General features: G+C 42.2%; 1 protein-coding gene across 1 annotated transcript in view; it reads left to right on the top strand.

Moving 5' to 3' along the window:
- cc2d1b (coiled-coil and C2 domain containing 1B) overlaps positions 1-12,560 on the top strand; it is a 417,139-nt gene that overhangs the window by 214,400 nt on the left and 190,179 nt on the right. The gene's annotated exons all lie outside the window — the stretch shown is intronic.

Here is a 12,560-nt window from a genome sequence, read left to right as displayed (position 1 = left end):
GCATAGTGAACTGACCACTGGGTCATGAACCCCTTGGCATCCCTATCTCCACGACAAAAACACCTTCAAGTGAGATGAAGATGACAGATATTGACACTGACAACTGGGAGACAGTTGCTGACAGATGTTACCTCTGGAGGCTGACTGTTTGGATGCACATTGGAAGCGGTGAGCTGAAACTAAAAGCTCAGCCGGCTGGGAAGCGGGCTGAAAGAAATCCGAGGCCAATGAACTGTGCAGCATTTCAGCCCACTGTTTCCTGCTGCAACAAATAATAGCATGCAAGAGTAGGGCTCTGAGCATCAGGTGATGCTTAATACAGAACTGACCATCATGCTGCAGACTACTGTTTCACAAGATGGAAATCTGCCACCACAGTAGGAGGAAAAAAAAATTATTTATTTGAGTAATTGCATGATTGCTTTAAGAGCAGGTCGCATGATTGAATGGTGATGTTATTTGGGGTGTTTCAGTGCTATTCTGTACAGACCAGAGCTACTAGAATGAATCTGTTTTTGTTAGTTTGAATTAACATGTGTTTACGACGTCTTTTTCTTTTTGTTTAAAATCCACAACCCCTAACGTAGTTAGATATTACAAAAAGAAAGTTGCCAACAATTCGTGATTTTGTTTCAACAATAACACTGAGAAAAGGTCCTAAGTTGAAGAAAAAAACATTGTGGTTTCAAACACTTTAAATATTAGGAGGCTGTGGAAAATCAACAACAGGATTATAGATCAAAGTGCCAGCGAAAGAAGGCCAAGTAAATTGAAAAAGGAAAGAAGCTCTCTGTGTTGCTTTAAAGGAGCGGTTTTTCCAACAGAGAAGGATAAGATTCCAGGCAATATCTGGCATATTTGAAAAGAAGGGATGCTTTGCTGCATGGCTGGGGCCATTTGAAAAAAAATACTGCAATTCAATGGTCTATAACAGCGGTCTCCAAACTTCCAGCAGGATGCGGGACGTAGTTTGGAGACCCCTGGTCTACAGCATAAGAAGAGTACTGGGATGACAGTAAAAAATATATATACTGAGCACTCTCAAGTCACTAGTTCCTGCAAGAGAAATAGCAGATCAATTAGGAACCATGGTCCTTCCAATTAAGAAAATTAATCATGGAGTTCCAATGCAGAGCAGTTTTAGTACTTTGTGCAAGCAAATAAAATTGCAAACAAGTTGCTCGTACCAACGTTTTTCAGTACAAATTGCCCCAATGCTTGGTTCATCCAGCAAAGCCAGGAACCAAAATTAACGATGACTTGATAAAGATCCTTGAAGAGCGTTTTTCTCCAAAGCCATCAATCGTTGCGAAACGGTTCAAGTTCCACTGAAGGAATCAAGTGGAAGGTGAAAGCATTGCTCAATCTATGGCAACCTTAAAAAGGCTGGCACAACATTGTGAGCTGATGAGTCATTAGAAAATATTCTTTGAGATAGTTTAGTTATGATCTCTAAAATGAGGCTATCCAAAGATTGAACATGCTTTGACTTTAAAGATAACAGAATAACTCAGTGTCGATGGAACTGGCTGCTAAAGAGGCTTCACAATCTGTTGCAGGAATGAAGATCCACAAGTTGAGGACCGACCATAAGTCAAAACAGCATATCACAGATGTGCCAAAACTGGCCATTCAGTGAGTGAATACTGGAGCAAGGATAGCCGACGCAAGAATTGTGGCAAAATGGGTCACATTGCAATGGCAATGGCACTCAATGACGATACCGTATATCACAGCATAGGTACAATCATCAGGTAACTCAGATTCAGCCAAGTCTTCTGTAATAGTATTCACAAAGAAGTTGGTGATTCTGGAGATGATCCTGAGAAATCATTGCGAGATGACAACAATTGGTCAGCATAGTGTCACCAAAATAGTTCTTCATCAGTTTGAACCGTTTGGAAAAAAAGGACCTGTTTTTGTTAAAACTATGGCTGGTACCCATTTCTCACTTCTGGCAAAATTACACATTGACACTCGATCTCCTTATTGAAATGAGCGTCGTTTTGCCCTCACTTCTCATCTAGCAACTTGAGATTGTTGTTGACACTCTACTGTCTCTGAATTTTCTGGAGGTAATAACAAATCAAACTTAGTTCTCAATTATCTCTTTAAGAGCAGTAATACATGTGAACTTTGCATGATCACAAGTAGTCTTTCTATGATGCCAAAAAGCTATCCACATGATGTGATTATGAACCTTGCTGTTTTGAAGCTTTTAAAGAATGTTTCAAGGAGTGTACAAATCTTTCAACTAATCCATTGGTTGATGGATGATGAGGTGCGATTTTATATGCTGAATACCATTTACTTTGAGATAATCCACAATCTTGTGAAGTAAACTGAACAATCTATTCTGGTTTACCAAATCTTGCAAAAATTTCATGTTTTTAAGTTTAAGTTTTTAACGGTTTGCTCAGATGTAGTCGATCTCATAACTTCTGGCCACTTTGAATGTGCATCAATTATAACTGAGAACATGTTATCCTCCAATAGACAAGCAAAATCTACATACAATTGTTGCCATGACATTTTAGGCCACTCCCAACGAGGCAACAGTGGTGTATTTCATATTCGTGCACAGATTTTCCCAGTTTTTCTTCAATCTGCATCCAAACCTGACCACCAAAAATAACAGTTAATTTCTTCATCCGAACTATACAAAGATGACCTTCATGAGAGTTCAAGAACTCTTCAACACAGACTAGGAGGAATAATCATTCGGATTCCCCACAATAGACACCTATCTTGGGATGATCAACTCGAGCTTTCTTGACACATATGGTTTCAAATTAGGTTGCAGATGATACATTCCATCCATTCTTCCTTTCAATACCATATCCATCACCTTCCCCATCATGGGATCATTTCTGGTATGCCTCTGAACTTGAGAAGCTGTCACAAGCAAATTATCTATTAGCAAAAATTATAGACTAACAAAATCAGTTGGTGACATTTGCTCAATAGGTAAAGGTAAGCATGCTAACTTGTTGTCATGGCCACAGAAGTAAAGGGAGAGGGATGTCATAAACTTAAGTAGTTGCATGATTGCTTTGAGAGCAGGTCACATGATTTGATGGAGCTGTCATTTGGGGTGTTTCAGAGACTCCTGCATTTAGCTTCAGTTCTACTTTGTACAGGCTAGAGCTGCTAGAATGGATCTGTTTTTAGTTTGAATCTACATGTGCAAACCACAGCCTTTTCTTTTTGTTTAAAACCCACAATCCCAAACATAGGACATTACAAAAAGCAAATTTCAATAATGTTTTATCTAAGGGACAACTACATATTTGACTTGCAAAAACTAACACACAAGAATCATTCTCTCCTTAGATGAGTTTTTGTTTTTCTAACTCACTTTATATAAACATGTCAAGATCTGATTGTGAATGGAATTAATTGTCTCACGAGCAAAGCTTTGCAAAATACCTTTGCATACAATTTGTTAACTAATTCCTGTACATTTACATTCAGAAGTGTTACCATTTGGATGAGATGTTAAATCTGTCTGCACCCTTGGGTGAAGTAAACATATAATGACACTACTCAAAAAACAAGCAGGAGATTTCTCCTTGTGTACTGGGCAACAACTATCCCTTCTCAATTAGAAAAAGTATTTGCCTGATTTCCAACCTGAAATCTATTCATAATTTTAAACTCCTCTCTCCCCCCCCCCCCCCCCCCCCGCCATAAAATTTCCCTTTAGCCATTCCTTTCCCAGTAGAAATAGCCACAGTATCTTAAGTGGACTATTATGACAATATGACAAATGGTTCAGATACACGGGGCTGAATTTTCACCTTGGGAGAGGACCACAACATCAGGACCATTTCTGTGAACACGCCCTGTTGTGTTAGATGCACATGTGCCATTGTAATGCAAAGGTGCTTGGCAGAACAAGGGTTAATGTAGGACTTGAGAAAAGTATGATGCACAGAGTCACCAGTAAGAAACTCTGGGAAAACAGTCTAGAAACAACTCAAGTAGGCAGCCCGCCTGCATGGTTTAGCACCAGGCATCACCACCTATAAATAATTAAAGAATAACAATAAACGGTTCATGTTTAAATATACAACACTCAAGATCTCATCAAGACATCACCATGCACCATTTTAGAACATGATTGGCAGTGGTGGAAGCTCCTAAAAGATATCTCATCAAAGAAAGTACCATAATTCAACATGGTGATCTGCGGTGATATGAAAGGTGGCAGCTAAACGTGTAAATCTAGAACAGTAGCCGAAGATATGACAAACTGAAGTTGTACCAGAGAGACATGCACCTAAAAAGAATACTTGGAAAAATAAGTTTAAGAAGCATCACGTGGGCATACCATGGGCGGCACGGTAGCACAGTGGTTAGCACTGCTGCTTCACAGCTCCAGGGACCTGGGTTCAATTCCTGGCTTGGGTCACTGTCTGTGTGGAGTTTGCACATTCTCCTCGTGTCTGCGTGGGTTTCCTCCGGGTGCTCCGGTTTCCTCCCACAGTCCAAAGATGTGCGGGTTAGGTTGATTGGCCATGCTGAAATTGCCCTTAGTGTCCTGAGATGTGTAGGTTAGAGGGATTAGTGGGTGAATATGGGGGTAGGGCCTGGGTGGGATTGTGGTTGGTGCAGACTCGATGGGCCGAATGGCCTCTTTCTGTACTGTAGGGATTCTATGATCACCACAGAAAATTGCGAAAACTTGACACACAGTTCATTGAGATAGTGAGCAAAATATTATTAAAAAGCTGTACTTCCATTGGAGATTAGGTGACAGTCCCACAGGTTCAGTAACTGGTAGGAAGAGAGCTGTAGTCTCAAAAAAACTTTAAAAAGTAGGTAGAGCAGAGGTTAAACCTCCCCCAAAAAAGGTTGATAGGACTCAAATACAAAAACCTACAGAGCAGTTAAAAGGAGGGAAAAGTTCCTGTAGCGTTACAACGCATTCTAATAGAATCCTTACAAGCATTTTGAATATGCTGAAATCTTAGTTTTGAAAAGCCCTCTAAGCTGAAGGGAAGTGACATTAAACATTAATTTTAAAACAAGGAAAGCATGTTTTGTCCCAAAGAAAGGCAGAAGCATTACCAAGTTCTAAGCCCAGTGCAGTCCAAAGAGTTGGACACTCTGTACCTTCGCTGAAAGATTTGTTGCAAAATACAACACCCACAAAGAGTTTTAAAAGATCTTCACAGCAACAGGACCTCAATAAAAATACAGGAAAGTTAACTCTATCCTAGCAACTACAGCCTCTGTGAAAAAAACAGTTACTACACTCAAGTCTTAAAGAGGTAAGAAAATGTAAAGAGTGGTAACTCTAAGAAAAAAAGGCGATGAATGGAAAACGTCAAGAGACTTCAGAGAGAGAGGCAAACACACTGAGAAGAAGAGACCCCAGAGAGAAGGCAAGTCCACTGAGGGCAACAAAAGACTCCAGAGAGAGAGGGCAACTCTGCTGAAGGGAACAAGAGATCTAAGAGAGAGGGCAACTTTGCTACGGGCAACAAAAGACCTGAGAGAAAGGGACAATTGACTCCAGAGGGAAGGCAACAAGAGACTAAAGTGTTGAAAGACAGTTGATTGTTCTTCAAGAAAAAATGCAAAGGGAATTCATAATCATTCAGCTGCATGAAAAAATGAAGATTGTCTTAAACAGCAGAATCGAAGGACAGCAGAAAAAAACTCAGGAAGGATGCTGAATTACGGGAAAATTTAAAATTAAGGAAGTGAGCTTCAGAAAGAAAAGGAAAACCCGTTGACAGATCTTTATATTCTACAATAATTCTTTAGGTTAAAGGGAAGCAAAATAAATTTCAAGTCACTGAACAAACAGAAGACTCAGCAATTTCCCAAAATCCAGGAGGGAACTGAAAGCTACAAGAAACAGATTGAAGAGCTGAAGAAGCAGTACAATGGAAAAGAGGAGCCATGCTCAGAAAAACTGTAGAACTTTCCAAACTGCAAGCAGATAATGAATCCATGACTAGCACAACTACAGAATTGAAACAAGTTATGTCTTCGCTGAGATGGGCCTGGCCAACTGCCAAATCAAAATGAAGGACAAGGACAAAGTTCTGTTGCAGACACAAAAAGAAAAGCTAGAAATAAGATCAGAAAATATAAATCCAACACAGAAGAGCAAGGAAGCCTGCACAAGGCTTTGAAAATAAAATGTCAAACAAATGTTTGGCTGAGATAGTGAAACAAATGGGAAAGATTATTCCATTTACAAGATTGTGATGGACACCATGGAAAAAGAAAATTCAAATCCACTCTAGGAATGAACAGAGTGCACACTCCCCTCAGAAGGAACAGGACAAACCCACAGTATCCAAAAAAAACCCAGTCAAGTTGTTAACAAAGAAAAACGCAACTCAAAGGAGAGCAATAAGTGACTCAAGTGGAGATAACAGAAACACAGAGTACTAATACTATTCCTCCAAAAGTGACAGACTGAGATGTGGAAGAACTGTCAAGACTCAAGGCCAAAGTCAGAGATTTGAAATGGGGGAGCAGAGATAGGAATTAAAAATTGTATTGTAATACTCCATTAGAAGTGTGGAAAGTTATTTTAGGGAAGAAAGGGATGCCTGCCATTGTAATGTAAAGGTGCTTGGCAAAGCAAGGTTTAACATGAGACTGGAGAATAGCGCCATTCATGGTATGATGCACAGAGTGACATGGTAAGAGACTCTAGGACAGAGTTTCGCAAATTTTATGAACCGCAGAACACCGAGTGACCTCCTAAGAGTATTGCGGCAAGGTTGCACAGTGGTTAGCATTGCTGCCTCACAGAACCAGGGACCTGGGTTTGAGTCGTGGCTTGGGTCACTGTCTTTGCGGAGTCTGTACATTCTCCCCATGTCTGCGTGGGTTTCCTTCGGGTGCTCGCATTTCCTCCCACAGTCTGAAAGACGTGCTGGTTAGGTGCATCGGCCATGCTAAATTCTCCCTCAGTGTACCCGAACAGGCGCTGGAGTGTTGCGACTAGGGGATTTTCACAGTAACTTCATTGCAATGTTAATGTAAGCCTACTTGTGACACTAATAAACTTTAAACAGACATTCTCATAATGTTGACACCCCTTTTTTGCCACAAATAGAAACCAAATGTAAACAAGTTTTTTCTATCTATATTTTTGCATATATTAGGAAGAGGCACACACTCAAATACATTTGCCAGCTACGTGGCCCCCTCAAATTGACCTCTGGACAAGCCACCCTCTCATGGCACCTTAACATTAACCCCTGGAAGTAGTACCCACTTTAGAAGTGGGTAATCTGGTTATAATTAATTGAAAAGTTATCTTATTTAAAAAAACTTAAGTCTTACTGTGAGGGAATTCAGAATAACCTGGGACTAAAAGACTAATAGATCAGGGTAGATTAATTTAGAGTAAAGTCACAAAGTGCCTGGAATATATTTTACAAAGGTACTGTTTGCATAGAGACACATATAACAGCTGTTAGAGAATTTAAACATGTATTTTTGAAAATATATATTCTGTATTAAAAGCATACGCCTTGGCTAATGACACACTGCTCTATGGCATGATGGGATTTAGTCAAGTAGAAAGAACCACATTGTGTGAGCAAAGGGAAATAAGCTCCAGACAGTGCTAGAACATACATTCCACCTGATAAGAAAGTATCAGGCGACTGTGAGAAAGACTTCCAAAGTCTGTGAACTCACGTAGTCCCATGCTGTCAGTGGGTAAATGTAATTGGCCAAGGTAAATCCATACTAATAATAATTGGCTTACATCTGGCTGGTGTTAGCAAAGGGGTGGGCAAATGGCTTTTGAAAATTGTATAATTGCAATACTGAGAGTGGTGTAATTTCGGAGTAGATTTGGACTGCCCCAAATCTCTCTCCCACGTGCGTGGGCCAAACTTGGGAAATAAAGAAACGTCTTCAACCAGAATACTGTCTCCCCAAGTCTTTGTGTTAGCTGAGAAAGCCAGCATAATACATAGTCTCTGAAAAAAAGCTCTAACACTTACCTCTTGTCATTTTTAGGGGAGGAGTGATTCTGGACACACACACCTTTCTCTTTCCCTCGTGCATTTACACACAAACACCTCTTTCACTCACACAAACAGTCACATCTCTCCCACATACACACCTCGCTTTTGTGCACGCACTCACCTCTGTAACACACTCAACTCTCCCACACACACTCATCTCTCTCTCACACACATTCACCTCTCACACACACTCATTCCTGTCATACACATTCATCTCTCTCACACACACTCGCACTTTGAAAGGTTATAGAAATCATAGAAACCCTACAGTGCAGAAGGAGGCCATTCGACCCATCGAGTCTGCACCGACCACAATCCCACCCAGGCCCTACCCCGCATATTTACCCACTAATCCCTCTAACCTACGCATCTCAGGACTCTAAGGGGCAATTTTTAACCTGGCCAATCAACCTAACCCGCACATCTTTGGACTGTGGGAGGAAACCGGAGCACCCGGAGGAAACCCACGCAGACACGAGGAGAATGTGCAAACTCCACACAGACAGTGACCTGAGCCGGGAATCGAACCCAGGACCCTGGAGCTGTGAAGCAGCAGTGCTAACCACTGTGCTACCGTGCCACCCGTTAGTCAGGTTAGTCATGGCATGGATCAATTCTGGCCTCCCAGATTTCCTGAATCCACTGCAGTTCACCTATTGCTGCAACAGGTCCACAGCAGATGCCATCTACCTTCCCTCATACTCAATCCTGAAACACCTGGATAACAAAGACACATATCAGATTTCTAGTTATTGATTACAGCTCAGTCTTCAACACCATTATTCCTACAAAATTCATCTTCAAACTCTGTGGTCTAAGGATGGAACAGCGAGGACAGCAACAGGGCTGGAGGTGGATGCGTTACAATGGATCTTTCTTTTGTCAGAATGGCAGGAGAAGGCCAGCCTGTCAACAGATGAAGCTGGTATGGTTGGAGGTGGCTTGTGAAGACAGCAGGCGTCACCTGCACAGGTATACTGTGCCAACCAGTGAAGGCACTGAAATTGGATCTTGAAGAGTTGGTCTGTCCAGTGGTAACCCTTGTGCTAAGATGGCAGTGGTTATAGTGTCTCAGTGTCATCATTGAAGGGCTGCATATGGATGTTAGCAGCCATCTCTTCAGTAGCTAACCTTTGTCCCATCTATCTACAGTGTCTGTGTTGTCATGCACTTGTGAATTCCTAAGAATAAAGGAGTAATGGCAGCCACCTGGATACTTTGCACAGAGCGGGAGCAAATACTTTGGTCAAAACCAGTTGAACATGAGAATGAAATCTCTTCCTGTTTATCAATGCCCTTAACTGCTCTGCCGGCTACAAGGATGTAGTTGACAACTCATTGCACCTGAGGGAGTCCGATGATGGAGGAAAATTCCACAGACCTCTCAACCTGTGTGAACTCAATGTAATCCAATGTCCTCTCAAACAGAGCATCCATGAGTGGCCCCCAGCGCTCTCCACCAACTCCTCCTCCCCCCCCCCACCTCACCATATGCTGTGATGGGCAGCTGATTGTGTGATGCCAGTCAGGTCGGTTGCCACCCTTTTAAAGGACCTAGAGCCCGAGACATTTGGTGCCCTGTAAATTCAATGGTTGCTGGCAGGGAGTAGTGACAAAACTAGTGAAGAGTGAGGTGAGCCTCCACCAGGGCACATAATCCTGCTACCATAATTTGATAGGTGCAACTTTCAGCAGCACTGATACTGTCAGGTTCAGGAAGCTTATTTGTTGCCAGTGGAGAGTATCACCTTTGTTCCTTCCCTGGCTCTCGTACATCATCTCTGCAAACTTTTGGACTATTGGGTTGTATTTTCTATGGCATTGGCTTCTCCTCATTGCTGCTCAGGTCCAACTCTGTGTTGCTCAACCCCATGTCCACAGATAGCCTTACTTGCCTCCAGAAACAATATTATGGCTTCATGGACCACCTCCCTCATTTAGGCCCAACAAAACCCTGCAGGGTCACTCCCCCACAATTTGATCCAGTGCCTACAGAGCTAATTCTGAGACCTTTGAACACTCTATGGCCACTGTGTGCCAGTCCTTGAGCAACTTTCTGCACCTTCCTCCCTTTTATGTAATTATATTAAGTGGGCATGGCTCCAGGACTGGCTCCCCACTGTGGTGCCATTTCTCCTCAGGGATATTGTTGCTGTTCTGAGATGGTCCTTAGCTGTGGACTCTAGGTTTGGTACTTCATTAGTAGAAATACTGCAATCATACACTGGTATCTGCTTAAAAAACATTTGTTTTTTTGTATTACTTCTAAAGAGGTCACAGAGTAGGCATATTGCTCCTAGGCATGGTGTTTCAACCTCTCCCTCAAGAATTTAACACATGACTGGTTGATGTCAGTGGTACATCATCATCTACGTCATACATTAACATATCTCATCTGTTAACGCTTTATCGAATAAAAATTGCTTTCATGCTATTACATGGCTATTATGCACAATGATGAACTGCCATGATTCTGCGGTTTTCCAGTTGCAGATCCTGAAGCCTCATCTAAAATTGCTGAGAGGTGGGATGGTGTTGAAAGTTAGCACTTCTTGTGGACCTGAATTTATGACGTCACCTGCCTCCATTCCATCTCCTCAGCAAAATGAAAATTTAGTCCATGAAGTTTAAACAGTGAAGGACTCATTAAAAACAGATGGAGGTGTTCCAAGGACTGGGAGTCAAATTAGTTAGCACGAGGTTATAGCTGATCAAGACTAGAACAAAGAAAATTACAGCACAGGAACAGGCCCTTCGGCCCTCCACGATGCACTGACCAGGCTGCCCAACTGAACTAAAACCCCCTACCCTTCCAGGGACCATATCTCTCTATTCCCATTCTATTCATGTATTTGTCAAGACACCCTTAAAAGTCATCGTATCTATAAAGCTGCAACATGACTTGCCAATTTTAGATAGAGGATAGAGGATAAGATCAAGGATAAGACATGAGAAGCAGAGTTTTGGATTTGCTGAGGTTATGGAAGGTGGAGAGTAGGCAGTCACTGAAAAGTTGAAGTAGAGGGATCTGGAGGTGACAGGTGTTTCAGCAGCAGATGTGCTGAGGTAAGGGCAGAGGTGGGCTATATTGTGGAAGTGATTGATCTTTTGTCATAGTGTCCTACAGCACAGAAAGATGCCATTTGTCCCATCATGTCTACGCCAGCCATCAAACACCAATCTATACTAATCCTATTTTCCAGCACTTGGTCTGGAGCCTTGAATGCTATGTTGTTTCAAGTGCTAATCTAAATGCTTTTTAAATGTTGTGAGGGTTCCTGCCTTAACCACCCATTCAGGCAGTGAGTTCCAGATTCCCACCACTCAAAGAACAAAGAAAATTACAGCAGAAGAACAGGTCCTTTGGTCCTCCAAGTCTGCACCAACCATGCTGCCTGACTGAACTAAAACCCCCCACCCTTCCGGGACCATATCCCTCTATTCCCATCCTATTCATGTATTTGTCAAGACGCCCCTTAAAAGTCACTATCGTATCTGCTTTCACTACCTCCCGTGGCAGCAAGTTCCAGGCACCCACCACCTGTGTAAAAAACTTGGGTTTTTTAGGGTGAAAAGGTTTTTCCTCAAATCCCCTCTAAATATCCTACTCCTTACCTTAAATCTATGCCTCCTGGTTATTGACCCTTCTACTAAGGGAAAAATGTCTTCCTATCTATGTCCCACATCATTTTGTACACTTCGATTAGGTCCCTCCTCAGTCTCCTCTGCTCAAAGCCCCAGCCTATCCAGTCTCCCTTCATAACTGAAACGCTCCAGCCCAGGCAACATCCTAGTTAATCTCTTCTGCACCCTTTCGAGTACGATCACAACCTTCCTATAATGTGACGACCAGAACTGCGCACACTACTCTAGCTATGGCCTAATGGGTGTTTTATACAGTTCCACAGTAACTTCCTTGCTCTTGTATTTTATGCCTCGGCTAATAAAGGCAGGTATCCCATATGCCTTCTTAACCACTTGCAGAGAATGATGTACTGGAGCCAGGGAAGGAACAAAGGTGATTCTCTCCACTGGCAGCAAATAAGCTTCCTGAATCTGACAAGTATCAGTATCTGTACTTCCTACCGTTCATTGTGTTTTCCCTTGCTTTGTCTTCCCAAAATGCATTATGATGCAGGCATTGCGTTTCAGAAGTTTAGCTCCGGTTCGAAAAGGATGTTGTGATTGTCAACAATCTGGTTCAATCTGACACAATGACAGGGGGGGGGGGGGGGGGGGGTAATAGAATTGAATCTTATTTATGACAGGCGCTAAAGCCGATGCTTCCGTCTTCCCGGAAGAAGTTGCAGCTCATGCTGGACTGGATAGTAGACAAGCAGTGTGAGAGTCCGTGGCGGGGTCGAGATAGAACTTGGTGTCATCACCTTACATGTGGATGGTGTAGATGATGACCAAGAGATCCTTGGAGGACTCTGGAGATAACGTGGGAAAATAAATTATTGCAGTTGTAATTAATTAATTTTGAAGTTTTAGCTTGAGCTGTTAGCTTTTTTGAGGACTGCTTGCCCTTTCCCAAGTTTAGTAGGT

Source organism: Mustelus asterias, chromosome 8 (genome assembly GCF_964213995.1).
Source record: "Mustelus asterias chromosome 8, sMusAst1.hap1.1, whole genome shotgun sequence".
Lineage (NCBI taxonomy): Eukaryota > Metazoa > Chordata > Chondrichthyes > Carcharhiniformes > Triakidae > Mustelus > Mustelus asterias.
This window is presented reverse-complemented; position numbering and strand designations above follow the sequence as displayed.